The 19,125-nt window shown below is 42.2% G+C and overlaps 1 pseudogene; it reads right to left on the bottom strand.

Annotated features, from left to right (window-relative positions):
- Window positions 1-9,230: 9,230 nt before the first annotated feature.
- Window positions 9,231-14,731, bottom strand: LOC103085440 (N-terminal kinase-like protein; annotated as a pseudogene).
- Between the last annotated feature and the right edge of the window lie 4,394 nt (window positions 14,732-19,125).

Raw genomic sequence — 19,125 nt, 5'->3', positions numbered from 1 at the left:
CTAGTATGACTGTCTTGTTCAGAACTCATTTTAGATGTCATAGTCTCAGGGAAGTTAGAATTTTTTACATCTTTTTCTGGTGATAGAAGTGCTATTCAAACCTCTATCACTGTATTTATTTGACTGTATTTAAAAAAATTATAGTAAAATACGTATAATATAAAATGTACTGTTTTAACCATTTTTAAGTGTACAGTTAGTTCTTTGGCACTAAGTATGTTCACATTGTTGGGCAGTCATCACCACCATCCATCTCCAGAGTTTTCATCTCTCCAAGCTGAAACTCTGTACCTATAAAATGCTAAGTTATCATTCTCCTCTTGCCCTAGTCCCTGGCACACCATTCTGTTTCTGTCTCTGTGAATTTGACTACTGCAGATACCCCACATAAGTGAAATCATACAAAATGTTTGTGTTTGTGAAACTGGCTTATTTCACTTAGCCTAATGTCTTCAAGGTTCATCTCTGTTGTACCATGTGTTAGAATTTCCTTTCTTTTTAAGGCTGAATAATATTCCATTATATGTATATACCATATTTTTTGTGTATCCATTCATCTGTTGATGGACATTTGGGTTGTCTCTAGCTTTTGGCTATTTTGAATAATGCTGCTATCAACATGGATGTACAAACATCTCTTTGAGTCTCTGCTTTCAGTTCTTTTGAGTATATATCTAGAAGTAGAATTGCTGGATCATATGGTAATTCTGTATTCAATTTTTTGAGGAACTGCAATGGCTGCATCATTATGACTAAGTTTTTAATTTGTTTTTAATTGGAGTATAATTGCTTTACAATGTTGTGTTAGTTTCTGCTATACAATGAAGTGAATCAGCCATATGTATACCTATATCCCTTCCCTCATGGACCTCCCTCCCCCACCCCATCCCACCCATCTGGGTCGTCACAGAGCACAAGCTGAGCTTCCTGTGCTTTACAGCATATTCCCACTAGCTGTATATTTTACGTATGGTAGTGTATATATGTCAATTCTAATCTCCCAATTCGTCCCACCCTTGCCTTCCCACGCTGTGTCCACATGTCCGTTCTCTACTTCTTTGTCTCTATTCCTGCCCTGTAAATAGGTTCATCTGTACCATTTTTCTAGATTCCACATATATGTAGTAATTTGATATATGTTTTTTTCTTTCTGGCTTACTTCACTTTGTATGACACACTCTAGGTCCATCCATATTTCTACAAATGACCCAATTTCATTTCTTTTTATGGCTGAGTAATATTGCACTGTATATATGTACCACATCTTCTTTATCCATTCATCTGTTGTTGGACATTTAGGTTTGTTTCCATGTCCTGGCTATTGTAAATAGTGCTGCAGTGAACATTGGGGTACATGTGTCCTTTTGCATTATGTTTTTTTCAGGGTATATAACCAGTAGTGGGATTGCTGGGTCATGTGGTAGTTCTGTTTTTAGGTTTTTAAGGAACCTCCATACCGTTCTCCACAGTGGCTGTATCAATTTACATTCCAACCAACAGTGCAAGAGGGTTCCCTTTTCTCCACACCCTCTCCAGCATTTATTGTTTGTGTATATATTTTTCAGTTTATTTATTTATTTATTGGCTGCATTGGGTCTTGGTTGCTGCGCGTGGGCTTTCCCTAGTTGCGGCGAGTGGGGGCTACTCTCTGTGATGTGCCGGCTTCTCATCGCAGTGGCTTCTCTTGTTGTGGAGCACGGGCTCTAGGCACGCGGGCTTCAATAGGTGGCATGCGGGCTTCAATAGGTGGCATGCGGGCTTCAATAGGTGGCACGTGGGATCAGTAGTCGTGGCTTGTGGGCTCTAGAGCACAGGCTCAGTAGTTGTGGTGCACGGGCTTAGTTGCTCCACGGCATGTGGGATCTTCCTGGACTAGGGCCCAAACACGTGTCCCCTGCATTGACAGGTGGATTCTTAACCACTACGCCATCAGGGAAGCCCTGTTTGTATTTTTTTTTTTTGCGGTACGTGGGCCTCTCACTGTTGTGGCCTCTCCCGTGGCGGAGCACAGGCTCCGGACACGCAGGCTCAGCCGCCATGGCTCACGGGCCTAGCTGCTCCACGGCATGTGGGATCTTCCCGGACCGGGGCACGAACCCGTGTCCCCTGCATCGGCAGGCGGACTCTCAACCACTGCGCCACCAGGGAAGCCCTGTATATTTTTTTGATGATGGCCATTCTGACCGGTGTGAGGTGATACCTCATTTCCCTAATAATAAATGATGTTGAGCATCTTTTCATGTGCCTGTTGGCCATGTGTATGTCTTATTTGGTGAAATGTCTATTTAGGTCTTCCTCTCATTTTTTAATTGGGTTTTTTTTTTTTTTTTGATGTTGAGCTCCATGAGCTGTTTGTATATTTTGGAGATTAATCCTTTGTCTGTTGCTTCATTTGCAAATATTTTCTCCTATTCTGAGGGTTGTCTTTTCGTCTTGTTTATGGTTTCCTTTGCTGTGCAAGAGCTTTTAAGTTTAATTAGGTCCCATTTGTTTATTTTTGTTTCTATTTTCATTAGGAGGTGGGTCAAAAAAGCTTTTGCTGTGATTTATGTCAGAGTGTTCTTCCTATGTTTTCCTCTAAGAGTTTTATAGTATCCGGTCTTACATTTAGGTCTTTAATCCATTTTGAGTTTATTTTTATGTATGGTGTTAGGGAGTGTTCTAATTTCATTCTTTTACATGTAGCTGTCCAGTTTTCCCAGCACCACTTATTTATTTTATTTTATTTTTTTGCGGTATGTGGGCCTCTCACTGTTGTGGCCCCTCCCACTGTGGAGCACAGGCTCTGGACGTGCAGGCCCAGTGGCCATGGCTCATGGGTCCAGCCACCCCACACCATGTGGGATCCCCCTGGACCGGGGCACGAACCTGCATCCCCTGCATTGGCAAGTGGACTCTCAACCACTGCGCCACCAGGGAAGCACCCAGCACCATTTATTGAAGAGGCTGTCTTTTCTTCATTGTATGTTCTTGCCTCCTTTGTCATAAATTAGGTGCCCATGTGTGCGTGGGTTTATCTCTGGGCTTTCTATCTTGTACCATTGATCTATATTTCTGTTTCGGTGCCAGTACCGTACTGTCTTGATTACTGTAGCTTTGTAGTATAGTTTGAAGTTGGGGACCCTGATTCCTCCAGCTCTGTTTCTCTTTCTCAAGATTGCTTTGGCTATTCAGGGTCTTTTGTGTTTCCATACAAATTGTAAAATTTTTTGTTCTAATTCTGTGGAGAATGCCACTGGTAATTTGGTGGAGATTGCATTGTATCTGTAGATTGCTTTGGGTAGTACAGTCATTTTCACAATATTGATTCTTCCAATCCAAGGACATGGTATATTTCTCCATCTGTTTGTGTCATCTTTGATTTCTTTCATCAGTGTTCGATAGTTTTCTGAGTACAGGTCTTTTGCCTCCTTAGGTGGGTTTATTCCTAGATATTTTATTCTTTTTGTTGCAATGGTAAATGGGATTGTTTCCTTAATTTCTCTTTCTGATCTTTTTGTTGTTAGTGTATAGGAATGGAAGAGATTTCTGTGCATCAGTTTTGTATCCTGCAACCTTACCAAATTCACTGATTAGTTCTAGTAGTTTTCTGGTGTCGTCTTTAGAATTTTCTCTGTGTAGTATCATGTCATCTGCAAACAGTGACAGTTTTACTTCTTTTCCAATTTGTATTCCTTTTATTTGTTTTTCTTCTCTGATTGCCATGGCTAGGACTCCCAAAACTGTGTTGATTAATAAGAGTGGTGAGAGTGGACATCCTTGTCTTGTTCCTGATCTTAGTGGAAATGCTTTTAGTTTTTCACCATGGAGAATGTTTTCTGTGGGTTTGTCATGTATGACCTTTATTATGTTGAGGTAGGTTCCCTCTATGCCCATTTTCTGGAAAGTTTTTATCATAAATGGGTGTTGAATTTTGTCAAGGGTTTTTCTGCATCTGTTGAGATGATCATATGGTTTTTATTTGTTAATTTGTTAATATGGTGTATCACATTGATTGATTTGTGTATATTGAAGAATCCTTGCATTCCTGGGATAAATCCCACTTGATCATGGTGTATGATCCTTTTAATGTGTTGTGGATTCTGTTTGCTAGTATTTTGTTGAGGATTTTTTATTTTTGTGTTTGTGTTCATGAGTGACATTGGTCTCTAATTTTCTTTTTTTGTGATACCTCTGTCTAGTTTTGGTATCAGGGTGATGGTGGCCTTGTAGAACGAGTTTGGGAGTATTCCTCCCTCTGCAATTTTTTGGAAGAGTTTAAGAAGGATAGGTGTTAACTCTTCTCTAAATGTTTGATATAATTCAGATTGAATATGGTAATTCTATATTTAGTTTTTAGAGGAAGTTCAATGCCTTCATCATTATGACTGAGTTTTTTAAAATAAACTGTTTTGGGGAATAATTTTAGATTTATGGAAAAGTTGCAAGGATTATACAGAGTTTCTCCCTACTCCTCACCCAGTTTTCTCTAATGTTAACATCTTACATTACCAGGGTATGTTTGTCAAAACTGAGAAACCAAAATTGGTACATTACTATTAAGTAAACTGCAGACTTTATTTGGATTTTATTAGTTTTTCCATTAATGTCCTTATTATGTTTCTGGATACACTTGAGGATACTACATTGCATTTAGTCTATGTTTTGTTTTATTTATTTATTTTTAGTCTATATGTTTTTTGTTGTTTCCCTAGTACTTAGCACAGAGCATGGTCCATAATAGAGCACAGTGTTTCTTGAATGAATTAATCATCTTAATTTTTCTCTTTTCTTGGGGAATGTTCATTAACTTTCCTTTAGATTTACTTAACTGATTTACTTACCCTTATATCTTTTCATTCCTTGACTGTTTCTAAGGTCTGTTGCAATTTTTTTTTCACTACTTTTTTTGAGGAAACGTAATCATGGTATATGTGGCAAAGACCACTGTCTATTCACATCTGCGCTGTCCTTGGTGCGCTTTGCTAGTCAGAATCCCCCAGTCTCCTTTGCAGTTTGATGAGACCACATGACTTAAGTTTTCTCTAGTGGAATGTGACTGGAAATGGGCCTGACGTCCTTCATGTGTTCCTCTTTGTCTACCTCTCCTGGCTATCTGGGATCCAACATCAGGGACAACCTTGGAAGCCTTGTACTCAAGATGGCAGAACTGCTGTCAGCCTGAGTCCTAGAATGACTCTGGAAGAGAATTGGCTTAACTAACGACCTGAATATTCACCCACCAGGCTAATATTTTGAGATCAGTTTGTTAGCCTGCCCTACCCTTTCTAATAAGTGTGTTACATGGTCAGCTCTGAATAGGATCTATATGAATGTTGAGTATTTATCTAATTAGAATTATATAATTATATTGGAAAGACTGGGGGATGGGAAGTGTGCACATGTATGGAAATGTGAAGTGGAAGGAGAGGTAAATCTAATCTATAATGGGAAGTTAATAGTGCCTAAAACTGGAGAAAAGAAATGGAAAAAGCACATTGTGATATGGAGGTATATGGCAGAAGATTCATTCACAAAAGTTGAAAATTTTTGCCCCTTGGAGTTTGGGAAACTGTTGGGGTGGAGGACCATTTAAAAAAAAATTATTTATTTTATTTTATTATTTATTTTATTTATTTTATTTTTGGCTGCGTTGGTCTTCGTTGCTGCGCACAGGCTTTCTCTAGTTGCAGCGATCGGGGGCTAGTCTTCGTTGTGGTGTGCGGGCGTCTCATTGCGGTGGCTTCTCTTGTGGAGCATGGGCTCTAGGTGCGTGAGCTTCAGTAGTTGTGGCACACGGGCTCAGAGTTGTGGCTCCCGGGCTCTAGAGTGCAGGCTCAGTAGTTGTGGCGCACGGGCCTTGTTGCTCCGCGGCATGTGGGATCTTCCTGGGCCGGGGCTCGAACCTGTGTCCCCTGCATTGGCAGGTGGATTCTTAACCACTGCACCACCAGGGAAGCCCAAGGACCATTGTTTTTTGTAATAAGCCTTTGTACTTATTCAACTCTTTATGTTCATGGATAACTTTGATAAAAACAAAAATTCAATTAAAGATATTTGGTAAAGAACAACAACAAAAAACCCCAGTCAAATTCAGATTCTCCTTTACAGAAGCCACAAAGTTGATCAGTTTTTGCTAAATAAATCTGGTAACAGGGAGCTTTACCACTTTATGAGGAAACTTGTTTCATTGTTGGGTAGTTTTAGAGGTCAGAAGGTTATTCCTTATGCTGATGTGAAACCTTCTATAGAAACTTCCATTCCAGGACCCTCTAGAATATATGGAATAGTCTATATCTGCTTTCATGACAACGTTCAAGTGATTCTTTAAATTATCTTCATAGTCTACCCCATATCATTTTTTAAAAAATAAATTTATTTATTTTTGGCTGTGTTGGGTCTTTGTTGCTGTGCACAGGCCTTATCTAGTTGCGGCGAGCGGGGGCTATTCTCTGTTGTGGTGCGCGTGCTTCTTATTGTGGTGGCTTCTCTTGTTGCAGAGCACAGGCTCTACGGTGCATGGGCTTCAGTAGCGGCGGCCTTTGGGCTCAGTAGTTGTGGCTTGCGGGCTCCAGAACACAGGCTCAGTAGTTGCGGCTCACGGGCTTATTTGCTCTGTGGCATGTGGGATCTTCCCGGACCAGGGATCCAACCCATGTCCCCTGCATTGGCAGGTGGATTCTTTTTTTTTTCTTTTTAACATCTTTGTTGGAGTATAATTGCTTTACAATGGTGTGTTAGTTTCTGCTGTATAACAAAGTGAATCAGTTATACATATACATACATCCCCGTATCCTCTCCCTCTTGCATCTCCCTCCCACCCTCCCTATCCTGCCCCTCTAGGTGGACACAAAGCTGATCTCCATGTGCTATGCGGCTGCTTCCCACTAGCTATCTGTTTTACATTTGGTAGTGTATGTATGTCCATGCCACTCTTTCACTTCATCCCAGCTTACCTTTCCCCCTCCCTGGGTCCTCAAGTCCATTCTCTGTGTCTGCGTCTTTATTCCTGTGGCAGGTGGATTCTTAACCACTGCGCCATCAGGGAAGTTCCTACCCCTACATCTTAAATTTTCTAGGCAATAATAATGAAAATCGTCTTTGATTTTGAGACTGATTATCACCAAATCCTTCCAAATTCTGGTTCACTGGCTCGTGACTGTCCTGTAGATGCTGAGTTGTTGGTTCTGCTGCAGTTGGCTGTGCTGCACAAATCTTTACTGCCTGGTGGCCTTAATGTGCAGCCGGTGTTCCTGTGTGATCTTCTCAAGAGCTGACCTCAGTGGTGCCTTTGGCATTATCAGTGTTGACCTCATAACTGCCCTTATTGGCCTATTTGCTTCTCCTGATACCACTAAAGTTCCTATTAAGTTTCCGAAAGGTTAGCCTCATGCTTTTAATTTCTTACAGAAGACTTACAAGGAATTTGAGAAAAGTTTCTCCTGGTTTGGTAGTGCATTATCACATAGTGCCAGGGGATTCCTTCCTTGCCAGTAGTCAGCCAGGGTTCCTGAATAGAGCCCATGTACTTCTACTCTCTCTCACCTCAATAAGAATTCTCTTTTCTACTTGAGATTTTGCCTGGAGTGATTGGATATGGCCTGTTTCCTTGTTATTTAAGCATGTTAGTTCTAATGTTCTGGGCTCTAATGTTCCCTGAGCCACCAGGGACGCCCCTGACCACCAGTTTTAAAGCACCGTACCTTATTGCTTCATTCTTTGTTGCTATCATCAGAGTATGTAATCATTATCTGACTTTAAAAAGGTATTTGTCACTGCCCCTTAGAATGTCAGTTTCATGAGAGAAGGGACTTTGTCATTTTCACTGCTATATTCTTGTACCTGGAAACATACCTGGCCCTTACTAGATTTGAAATAGGACTTAATAAATCACCTGGGTTGGAGGAGTCCTGTAAGTCCAGGGTTTTCAGCTTGAATATCTACCATTGATCAAAACAGGAAAATCTGGAGGGTTTTTGATTTTTTTTTTTTTTTTTTTGCTGTACGCGGGCCTCTCACTGCCGTGGCCTCTCCCGTTGCGGAGCACAGGCTCCGGACGCGCAGGCTCAGTGGCCATGGCTCACGGGCCCAGCCGCTCCGCGGCACGTGGGATCCTCCCGGACCGGGGCACGAACCCGCGTCCCCTGCATCGGCAGGCGGACCCTGAACCACTGCGCCACCAGGGAAGCCCGGGTTTTTGATTTTTGAAGGCAAGATGGAGTCTGAGGTGGGGGCACAACATCCAGATGGTGTTGTCCAGTAGGCAGTGGGAGATGTATAACTGCACCCTACGAAAATGGTTAGGACTGGAGCTATAATCCTTTTTTCTTTTATTTAAATAAACTACAGTGTAACATACATATAGAAAAGTGCAGATATCATAAATGTTCAACTTGTTTAATTTTTACAAAATGAATATACCCTTGATGTAGTGCCTAAATCAAGAAAAAATAATTAGCAGCACTCTTGAGGCTCCCTGGTGATGAACTATAATGTTTTTTGTTTGTTTGTTTGTTTTGTTTTTGCTGTACACAGGCCTCTCACTGTGGTGGCCTCTCCCGTTCTCTCCTGTTGCGGAGCACAGGCTCCGGACGCGCAGGCTCAGCGGCCATGGCTCACGGGCCCAGCTGCTCCGCGGCATGTGGGATCTTTCCGGACTGGGGCACGAACCCGTGTCCCCTGCATCGGCAGGCGAACTCTCAACCACTGTGCCACCAGGGAAGCCCTATAATGTTTTAATTGGTATTTATTCTGTATCCTCTTTGATTATAAACACTTTGAGACAAGGACCATACCTATTTCACTTATCAAAATAGTCTAGTAAGGTGATTTTTGTTGATGATTGCTCAGAGGAGTCTTACTTTCATTAATAGTCAACCCAGGGTGAGGAACTGTACTCTGCAGGACTTTCTGTTGATTCCAGTCAGTCTTTGTTGTTTTCCTTGTCTCTGAACTCCTATAGCATCAGTCTACTACACTTGATTTAATACTTCATCTATGTTATCTGTGGTTTTTTAGTTTTTTCCACGTGTTCAGTTCATATCTGTATTAGAAAGTTCCTTGAGGTTGGGAACCTTGTCATATACTCCTTCCTCCCTTCCTCCCTCCCTTCCTTCCTTGAAATAGAATTTATTGTGGCTCTGATTATGTACACGTGAGATGTGCTTGCCAGGCGGGCCGGGCTCACATGGCTTGTATAATACATCTGGGGGGCCTGCTCTCTGTGGCTGGGAAATGCCCACACTGGCAGTTCAGTCTAGCTTCCAAGTTCTCAGCTTCATGGGGTCCTTGGCCACCTTTTTCTCAGTGCAGTTGCCCTCCATCTCCTGCTGATGCTCCTCTCACTTCTTCCAGCTTAGCTCGGTCTTTGCCTGTTGGCTCTCAGTCTCGTCTGGGCACCAGCCTCCTCTGACGTGCTGATAGGGGAGCGAAGGGATCGCCTTTGTCATTAAGCTCCAGTCCATCCCAGTTACACTCGCTGGCCAGCTGTGTGTTCTCAGGGCAGCTCTGGGAGATTTGGCTCCTGCCATCCCTGCTCCCACGAGCCCCTCAGCTTCCCAGCTGCTCCAGTCTGACTCCGGGGCTTTGTGGCCGGGGTTGCTGCTCTGCCCAGCCCAGCTGTCTTGGCCCCCAGTACTCCAGAAGTCCTGGTGGGCCGACACAGATTTGGCCTCCTGCTCCAAGCTGCCCCAGTCTTCGTCCTCCCATCTGTTGGCAGCACTGCTGTCCTCTTCTGTGTCCTTGCCCTCTTGTGTCTCCCAGTGGCCTTAGGTCGTGGGTATGGCAGGGACAGGGGTGAGGGCTGGGGAAGGAAGTCCCTCAGGTGTGGGTCTCTGGGGGACGTTTGTCTCGGCTGGAGCAGTTGTGGGGTGTGCATGGATCAGCATAGAGGTGAGGAAGGAGACCCCTGTCACAGCCCAGCCTGCGCAGCTGGCTGCATGAGAAGTCCACTTTGGCCAGCTGTGTAGGGCCCTGTGACACAGACTCCAGTTTGGACAGGCAGCTTCGAATGGCCTTGAAGGCCTCATCCTGCACAGATGTCTCAGAATCCACAGTGAAGCTGTAAGAGCTCAGGCAGGATCTTGTGGGCTTAATCGTTCATCGAGTAGAGGTTGTGGGTGGCAGTGAAGCCCAAAACACCCGTGACCTGGGATGGTGCAAAACGGTCCTTAGTGGCCCAGCTAAAGGCGCAGGTGAGGACCCTGTTTCTGGTGCTGGTACTGAAGTAAAAGCTGATTTTGCCCAGGCAAATGGTGCTATTGCACTGAATGGGGCCTTGTTCGTCCTTGGCCTGCAGCTGCGTGAAGAGCTTCATCAGCTCCATGGTGAGGCTGGCCTCATTTAGCTTTGGGGCCAGGAGCAGCATGGACTTGACCATCTGCTCCGGGGGTCATGGAGAGCCTACTCCTATAGGGTCACCACATATAAGTATTGTAACCAGGGAGCAGCAAATGTGCTAGGTGTCTTATTTCAGGACTGTTGTTCTTTTCAGTAAAAGTGATTTGTCAAATGTATAATTAAATGCAATTTAACCTTTATACTTTTATGAAATTTTTCACATTCACTTTTTTTCATCAGGGAGTTCCCTCGTGGCCTAGTGGTTAGGATTCCACACTTTCACTGCCATGGCCTGGCAGTGAATCCCTGGTTAGGGAACTGAGATCCTGCGTGCTGTGTGGCATGGCCAAAAAAGAAAAGTCTTGGGCTTCCCTGGTGGCGCAGTGGTTGAGAGTCCGTCTGCTGATGCAGGGGACACGGGTTCGTGCCCTGGTACGGGAGGATCCCACATGCCGCGGAGCGGCTGGGCCCGTGAGCCATGGCCGCTGAGCCTGCGTGTGCGGAGCCTGTGCTCTGCCACGGGAGAGGCCACAACAGTGAGAGGCCCGCCCACCCCCCCCCCCAAAAAAAAAGAGAAGTCTTCATCAGAAAGGGTTGATTTAGGAAATATGAACATTATATTACTTAATTCTACATACTTCCCAGTGCTGTCCTTGTTCTTGTTCAATATTGTGTAGTTATATTTGTATATTTGTTATTTCTTTCCTTTTTGGCTTTCTCCAGTGCATTTAAAGTGAAATAACTTAGATGTGACTTTTAAGGAATATATTCATTATATAAACCTAGTTGTGTTTATATAATAGCATTATTACATATATTTTATTAATAAAGTTACTAGATTTGCCTGCCTCCCAAGCACTTAAACTCTAAATGGAGAAAAAAAATAGACAAACATAGAATGCTTTATCAGTGGGATTTTGGGTCTCTACTTAATAGAAATTGGCTTTCATTATATACTTGATAACCTAACGCAGCTCCTTTTACACAGTTAAAAGTCTGAAAACACTTGAATTTTACTCGGTGTGTCAGGAAGAAACTTTACATGGGCTTCTGCTTCTTAGAAATTTTCAGTATTTTAATTTATAGAGTACCTACTTTGTATAGAACCCTGTGTCAGTTGTTCTGAAGGATACTGAGACTGAATTTCTGCCCTCCAGGTGTTTACTAGCTATAGGATGGGCCATGACCCAAGGCACTGTATGATATGTCCAGTGAGTATTGAGGAAACTTCACTGGAGAAAAAATGAAATTACCAGCAGTTGAATAGTCTGGGTAAACTTGATGGAGAAGCTGTGATCTGAGCTGGACCTTGAAAGATGAATGGGATTTTTCTTTGTGCTAAGCACAGTGCACATAGCATTTTATGTGATTTTTTTTTTTTTTCCATTTAGTCTTTCCAGCAACCCTATGAGACAGGTGTAGTTTCCATTCCAGTTACAGAAATGAAGAAACTGGAGATTAGAGTGTATGTTTTCAATGATTCCATATATATGTATGAAAATCATTAAAAAAGAAAAGTCTGGAAGGATATACACCCAATTTAAATATTGGTTACCTCTGGGGGAGGGCACTGAGATTTTGGAGGTGGAGGTCAAAAGGGGGCTTTAGAATTTTGGGTTGTCATTTAAAGGAGATGTATTACAAAAGAAATAAGTATTAAAAAAAATTAGAAACATTTTGGAATTAAAGTAACAGGAAAGGAAATCTCAGGAACTAAAGCTTTTAGAAAAGAATAGAGATCTACTTGCAAAATAGTGGGACTCAGATTTTAACTGGCTCACTGAATCAAAAAATACAGGCATTTATTGGGACAAAACATTTGATCACCAAAGTTATTGAGTTTACATTAGTTTGTCATGGTGGAAAACAGCAGTTTTTTAACATGATTGTTCATAACACTTTTTGGTGCCTTTTAAAAAAATTTTTTTTTATTGAAGCATAGTTGATTTACAACACTGTGTCAATCTCTGCTGTACAGCAAAGTGACTCAGTTATACACATAGAGACATGCTTTTTTATATTATTTTCCATTATGCTTTATCACAGGATATTGAATATAGTTCCCTGTGTTATACATTAGGACCTTGTTGTTTATCCATTCTAAATGTAGTAGTTTGCATCTACCAACCCCAAACTCCCAGTCCATCCCTCCCCCCAACCTCGGCAACCACAAGTCTGTTCTCTGTGTCTGTGAGTCTGTTTCTGTTTTGTAGATAGGTTCATTTGTGCCATATTTTAGATTCCACGTATAAGTGATATCATATAGTATTTGTCTTTCTCTTTCTGACTTACTTCACTTACTATGATAATCTCTAGTTGCATCCATGTTGCTGCAAATGGCATAATTTTGTTCTTTTTTATGGCTGAGTAGTATTCCAATGTATATATATTTACCATGTCTTCTTTATGCGTTCAGTGGACATTTAGGTTTTTTCCATGTCTTGGCTATTGTGAACAGTACTGCTATGAATATCAGGCTACATGTATCTTTTTAAAAAATAAATAAGTTAATTAATTTATTTTAATTTTGGCTGCGTTGGGTCTTTGTTGCTGTGTGCAGGCTTTCTCTAGTTGCAGCCAGCGGGAGCTACTCTTCATTGCGGTGCATGGACTTTTCATTGTGGTGGCTTCTCTTGTTGCAGAGCACGTACTCTAGGTGCATGGGCTTCAGTAGTTGTGGCTCACAGGCTCTAGAGCGCAGGCTCAGTAGTTGTGGTACACAGGCTGAGCTGCTCCTTGGCATGTGGGATCTTCCCAGACCAGGGATCGAACCCATGTCCCCTGCATTGGCAGGCTGATTCTTAACCACTGTGCCACCAGGGAAGTCCCTATCTTTTTGAATTATAGTTTTGTCTGGGTATATTCCCAGGAGTGGGATTGCTGGATCATATGGTAATTCTATTTTTAGTTTTCTTAGGAGCCTCCATACTGTTTTCCATAGTGGCTGTACCACCTTACACTCCCACCCACAGTGTAGGAGGGTTCCCTTTTCTCCACACCCTCTCCAGCATTTGTTATTTGTAGACTTTTTAATGATGGCCACTCTGGCCGGTGTGAGGTGGTACCTCATTGTAGTTGTGATTTGCATTTCTCTAATAATTAATGATGTTGAGCAGCTTTTCATGTGCTTACTGGCCATTTGTATGTCTTCTTTGGAGAATCGTCTGTTATCTTCTGTCCATTTTTTGATTGGGTTGTTTTTTTGTTGCATAACATTTTTTTGGATACCACTATTTTAAAAGTTAGGGGAAAAGTTTAGTTAGGGAGTCCAAGCTTACAGAAAGTGCTCAAGATTTCATTTATTTTGGGGATCAGAATTACAGAGAGTGACTCATTTTAAAAAAATTATTTATTTATTTATGTTTGGCTATGTTGGGTATTCATTGCTGTGTGCAGGCTTTCTCTAGTTGCGGCGAGCGGGGGCTACTCTTCCTTGCGGTGCGTGGGCTTCTCATTGCGTGGGCTTCTCGTTGCGGTGGCTTATCTTGTTGTGGAGCACGGGCTCTAGGCACGCGGGCTTCAGTAGTTGTGGCACGCAGGCTCAGTAATTGTGGCGCACGGGCTCAGTTGCTCCGTGGCATGTGGGATCTTCCCCAACCAAGGCTCGAACCCGTGTCCCCTGCATTGGCAGGCGGATTCTTAGCCACTGTGCCGCCAGGGAAGCCCTTATTTTTAAATTTATCTCAAGATACAAAGTATTTTCTTCCTCCCTATCTATGGGATGTGACATTTATTCATAATGGTGGCAAGGCAGTTTTGCTTTCCCAGTGCTTTGTTCAAAGTCACATGGCTAGCAAGTGGTGCAGGCAGAATTTGAACCCAGATAATCTGGCTTCGAAGTTCTAGATCTCAGCTACCTTGCTACTAAAAATGGGGAGATAGGAATTCCAAAGGGAGAAGCAGAGTTTACAGAGGAAGACAGTATAAATTATGTTCAGGTGTAGTAGTAAACCATTGTGATTGAAGGGCAGGATTTATGGCAGGCAGTGATGGGAGCTAAAAGATTAAAGGATTCTTTGGGACCACAATGTGGATTATCTTGAAAATCAGGGCAATCAATTGGCCCAAGGATGGGTGGAAAGGATTCATTCATCTTACAAACATTGTATTAAAACAGAATTTCAGATACAGAAAGGATCATTCTTTGAGATGAGAAGGAGTGAACTGGTAGCACTGTTATTTATCCATCCTTTACAAAGGTTATTTCGCATCAGCTGATCGTTATACTAGATTCTTTTCAAAGGAGGGAATAAAGTTGTATATTAGCAATTCTACTCAAATTTTACCTGGGATGCTTCCTTGAAAATGTTACCATCACTTTTTATTGTGGTAAGTATACATAACATAAAATGTACCAATTTAACCATTTTAAATTGTATAGCTCAGTGGCATTAAATACATTTACCTTGTGCATCACTACAATCTGTTTCCAGAACTTTTTCTTTTTTTTTTTAATAAATTATTTTATTTATTTATTTTTGGCTGCATTGGGTCTTTGTTGCTGCACTTGGGCTTTCTCAAGTTGCGGTGAGCGGGGGCTGCTCTGTTGCGGTGTGCTGGCTTCTCATTGCGGTGGCTTCTCTTGTTGCAGAGCACAGGCTCTACGCACGTGGGCTTCAGTAGTTGTAACTCACGGGCTCTAGAGTGCAGGCTCAGTAGTTGTGGCGCACAGGCTTAGTTGCTCCACGGCATGTGGGATCTTCCTGGACCAGGGATTGAACCCACGTCCCCTGCATTGGCAGGTGGATTCTTAACCAGTGCTCCACCAGGGAAGCCCCAGAACTTTTTTTCTTTCTTTCTTTTTAAATTTTATTTATTTATTTTTGGCTGCGTTGGGTCTTTGTTGCTGCGCATGGTTCTTCTCTGATTGTGGCAAGCGGGGGCTACTCTTCGTTGTGGTGCGTGTGCTTCTCATTGCGGTGGCTTCTCTTGTTGCGGAGCATGCGTTCTAGGTGCACGGGCTTAAGTAGTTGTGACACACAGGCTCAGTTGTTGTGGCTCACGGGCTCTAGAGTGCAAGCTCAGTAGTCGTGACTCATGGGCTTAGTTGCTCCGTGGCATGTGGGATCTTCCCAGACCAGGGATTGAACCCGTGTCTCCTGCGTTGGCAGGATTCTTAACCACTGTGCCACCAGGGAAGCCCCAGAACTTTTTCTGCCCAAATTGAAACTTGTACCCATTAAACTCTAAGCACCCATTCCCTCCTCCTCTAGTCCCTGGCAATCACCATTCTGCTTTCTGTGTTTATGAATTTGACTTCTCAAGGTACCTCATATAACTGGAATCATACAAAATATTTGTTCTTTTGTGTCTGGGTTGTTTCACTTAGCATGATGTTTTTATGTTTTATTCATATTGTAATGTGTTTGAATTTCCTTTTTTAGGGCTGAGTAGCATTCCATTGTTTGTATATACCACATTTTGTTTATCTGTTTGTCAATGGACATTTGGGTTGTTTCCACCTTTTGGCTGTTGTGAATAAGGCTGTTATGAACATTGGAGTAGAAGTTCTGTTTGAGCCCCTGCTTTTAATTCTTTTAGGTATATACCTAGAATTGGAATTGCTCGATCATTTGATAATTCTGTGTTTAACTTTTTGAAAATTCACCTGTTTTCCACAGTGCACCAATTTATATTCCTACCAGCAATGCCCAAGGGTTCTAATTTCTCCACTTTCTTCCCAACACTTATTCTTTTCTTTTTTTTAAATTATACCCATTCTAATGGACATGACATGGTATCTCATTGTGGTTTTAGTTTGCATTATCCTAATGGCTAGTGACATGGAGAACGTTTTCATGTACTTGTTGGCAATCTGTATATGTTCTTTGGAGAAATGTCTCTTCAAGTCCTTCCTCTACTTTTTGAATTGGATTGTTTGTACCACCACTTTTTAAATCGTTAAGTCTCTCAGTTGTCTTTTGGCTTGAACCAAAGGCTCTTGATAATCCATAGCTACCACTTACTTAATTTATAACATTTTGATGCAAATTGTGATAGGAAGGGTCTTGTTATTAGGAGATTGATATTAACTATTAAGTTATAATCTGAAAAACCACTTAGTTGGGGATGACTGGCTCAGATTGTTCACGTAGATATATTTTTCATATGATACGACCACCAATATAAATTATCCACATGTTGCATAATCTCCATTAAGAAGGTGGAAGTCATCATTGTACTTCTGTTCCTTGGTTTTTCTGCAGCTCGGAACTATTCCTATTTTGATTTCTAGTTTTGACTAGGGGTATTGTTAATAATGGTCACCTTGCATTTAACCTTTGGCCTCTATCTAGTTTCTCTGGCTCATTGATGCAAATGAATTTTAATGTTATGCTATGAATTTTTTAATGTTAATGTTATGCTCACTTCAGCAACCCTGTAACCTCATGGTCACGCCAAACAAATATTTTCCATTGTTGTTCACCTGATAAAAAGATGAGTAGATGGGAATTCCTTGGTGGTCCAGTGGTTAGTACTTGGTGCTTTCCCTGCCGGGTCTTGGGTTCAATCCCTGGTCAAGGAACTAAGATCCTGCAAGCTGTGTGTCACGGCCAAAAAAATAAAAAGATGAGTAGAGTCAGTAATGCTTTTGCATAGGTAGAATATTAAAGTTTTAATTTTTCTCTAAAAGAAAGCTACCACAGATATCTTCAGATACAAGAAAACTCAAAGCAGTGGACACTACAAGGAAAGCACTAAATACTGTGTTAAGAGGTGATTTTAAAACCTAAGGACAGGGCTTCCCTGGTGGTGCAGTGGTTGAGAGTCTGCCTGCCGATGCAGGGGACACGGGTTCATGCCCCATTCCGGGAGGATCCCACGTGCCGCAGAGCGGCTGGGCCCGTGGGCCATGGCCGCTGAGCCTGCGCATCCGGAGCCTGCGCATCCGGAGCCTGTGCTCCGCAACGGGAGAGGCCACAACAGTGAGAGGCCCGCGTATCGCAAAAAACCCCCCAAAAAACAACCCTAAGGACAGAGTTTTCTTAAGGGTTGCCAAAGAGGTCTGTTACTCTGAGAATTATATGCCTCCTGAGGAAGTATGCAGTAATATTTGGTATCACTCCTTGGAATTAGCTAGAAAGAGTTTGTATGTTCAATGTATCATTCCTGTTGGCTTCCTGAAAGTATTGGTTTAAGTGACAGGTAGAATCTATGTTAGCCTAGCTTACACACTTCAAAATGGAAATCTAGATGACAAGGCGGTAAGCTCCTTAAAGGACTTTGTCTTTTTTACTTTTGTATGCTCTAGTAGGCACTTAGGAAGCATTTGTGGAATGAAAACACGTGAGTGGACAATTGCTTTCAAACATTTACTCAATAAAGTGAAATGACTTGTTCATTTTTGTAACCCCTTTGCTAGGCATTTAATTTGTCACTTACTCTGTTCTCCTAAATCACTTAAACATTTTTATAAATTCCAAAAATTTGTTGACATCTTTTGTTTTTTGTCCTTTTTTTTTTTTTTTTTTTTGCCGTACGCGGGCCTCTCACTGTTGTGGCCTCTCCCGCTGCGGAGCACAGGCTCCGGACGCGCAGGCTCAGCGGCCATGGCTCACAGCCACTGCACGGCATGTGGGATCCTCCCAGACTGGGGCATGAACCCGTGTCCCCTGCATCGGCAGGCGGACTCTCAACCACTGCGCGCGCCACCAGGGAAGCCCTGTCCTATTTTTTATTCCTTTATTTTTTTTTTTCCTCCTCTCTCGGCCACTGTTCTTCCTTTAGTCTTCATTGTCATCTTTTTCTTTTAAAAAATGATTTTATTGTTGTTTTAGAGTTGGTTAGGGAGAGAATCACAGATGACTAGTCCACTACCCACCTATTCACATTTATTCAGTTAATCTTATTTTATTTATTTTTTTATTTAGGCTGTGTTGGGTCTTCGTTGCTGCGTGCGGGCTTTCTCTAGTTGCGGCGAGCCGGGGCTACTCTTCGTTGCGGTGTGCGGGCTTCTCATTGTGGTGGATTCTCTTGTTGTGGAGCACGAGCTCTAGGTGCGTGGCCTTCAGTAGTTGCAGCACGTGGGCTCAGTAGTTGCAGCTCGTGAGCTCTAGAGTGCAGGCTCAGTAGTTGTGGCTTACGGGCCTAGTTGCTCTGCAGCATGTGTTATCTTCCCAGACCAGGGCTCGAACCCATGTCCCCTGCATTGGCAGGCGATTCTTAACCACTGCGCCACCAGGGAAGTCCCTATTCAGTTAATTTTATTAAAAATTTTTTTTAAAAAATATTTATTTATTAATTTGGCTGAGCCAGGTCTTAGTTGCTGCATGCAGGATCTTCACTGCTGCATGCAGGATCTTTAGTTGCAGCATGCGGGATCTAGTTTCCTGACTGGGGATTGAACCCAGGCCCCCTGCATTGGGAGCGCAGAGTCTTAACTGCTGGGCCACCAGGGAAGTCCCTATTTAATTAATTTTAATATAAGCATTTCCCCAGTTAACCAACATCCTTCTAAATGACTGCTTGGTATTTCATTGAGAGAACATATCTTAAACTTTTTCTAGCCCCTGTTGTTGGAAACTTGGATGTTGCTATTATTGTTTAAATAAACCATGATAAAAATTTTGGTGCATGAAACTTTTTCTAAATTTCAGGTTATTTCCTTAGAAGCAATACTTAGATATATCTTCTGATATAGGCTATGAACATTTAAAAAGCTATTGATTATAAAAGTTATACATGTTCATTGTAGAACATTTGAATAATATAGAAATATTATATAGAAGATAATTAAAGTTAGCTATAATCTTACAATCTGTGATAACCAGTCCTTAAACATCTATTATGCCTTTCTAGAGGTATAAT

Source organism: Lipotes vexillifer, unplaced genomic scaffold (genome assembly GCF_000442215.2).
Source record: "Lipotes vexillifer unplaced genomic scaffold, Lipotes_vexillifer_v1.1 scaffold408, whole genome shotgun sequence".
Lineage (NCBI taxonomy): Eukaryota > Metazoa > Chordata > Mammalia > Artiodactyla > Lipotidae > Lipotes > Lipotes vexillifer.
Note: the sequence above shows the minus strand (reverse complement) of the source record. Positions and strands in the feature narration are given on the sequence as shown.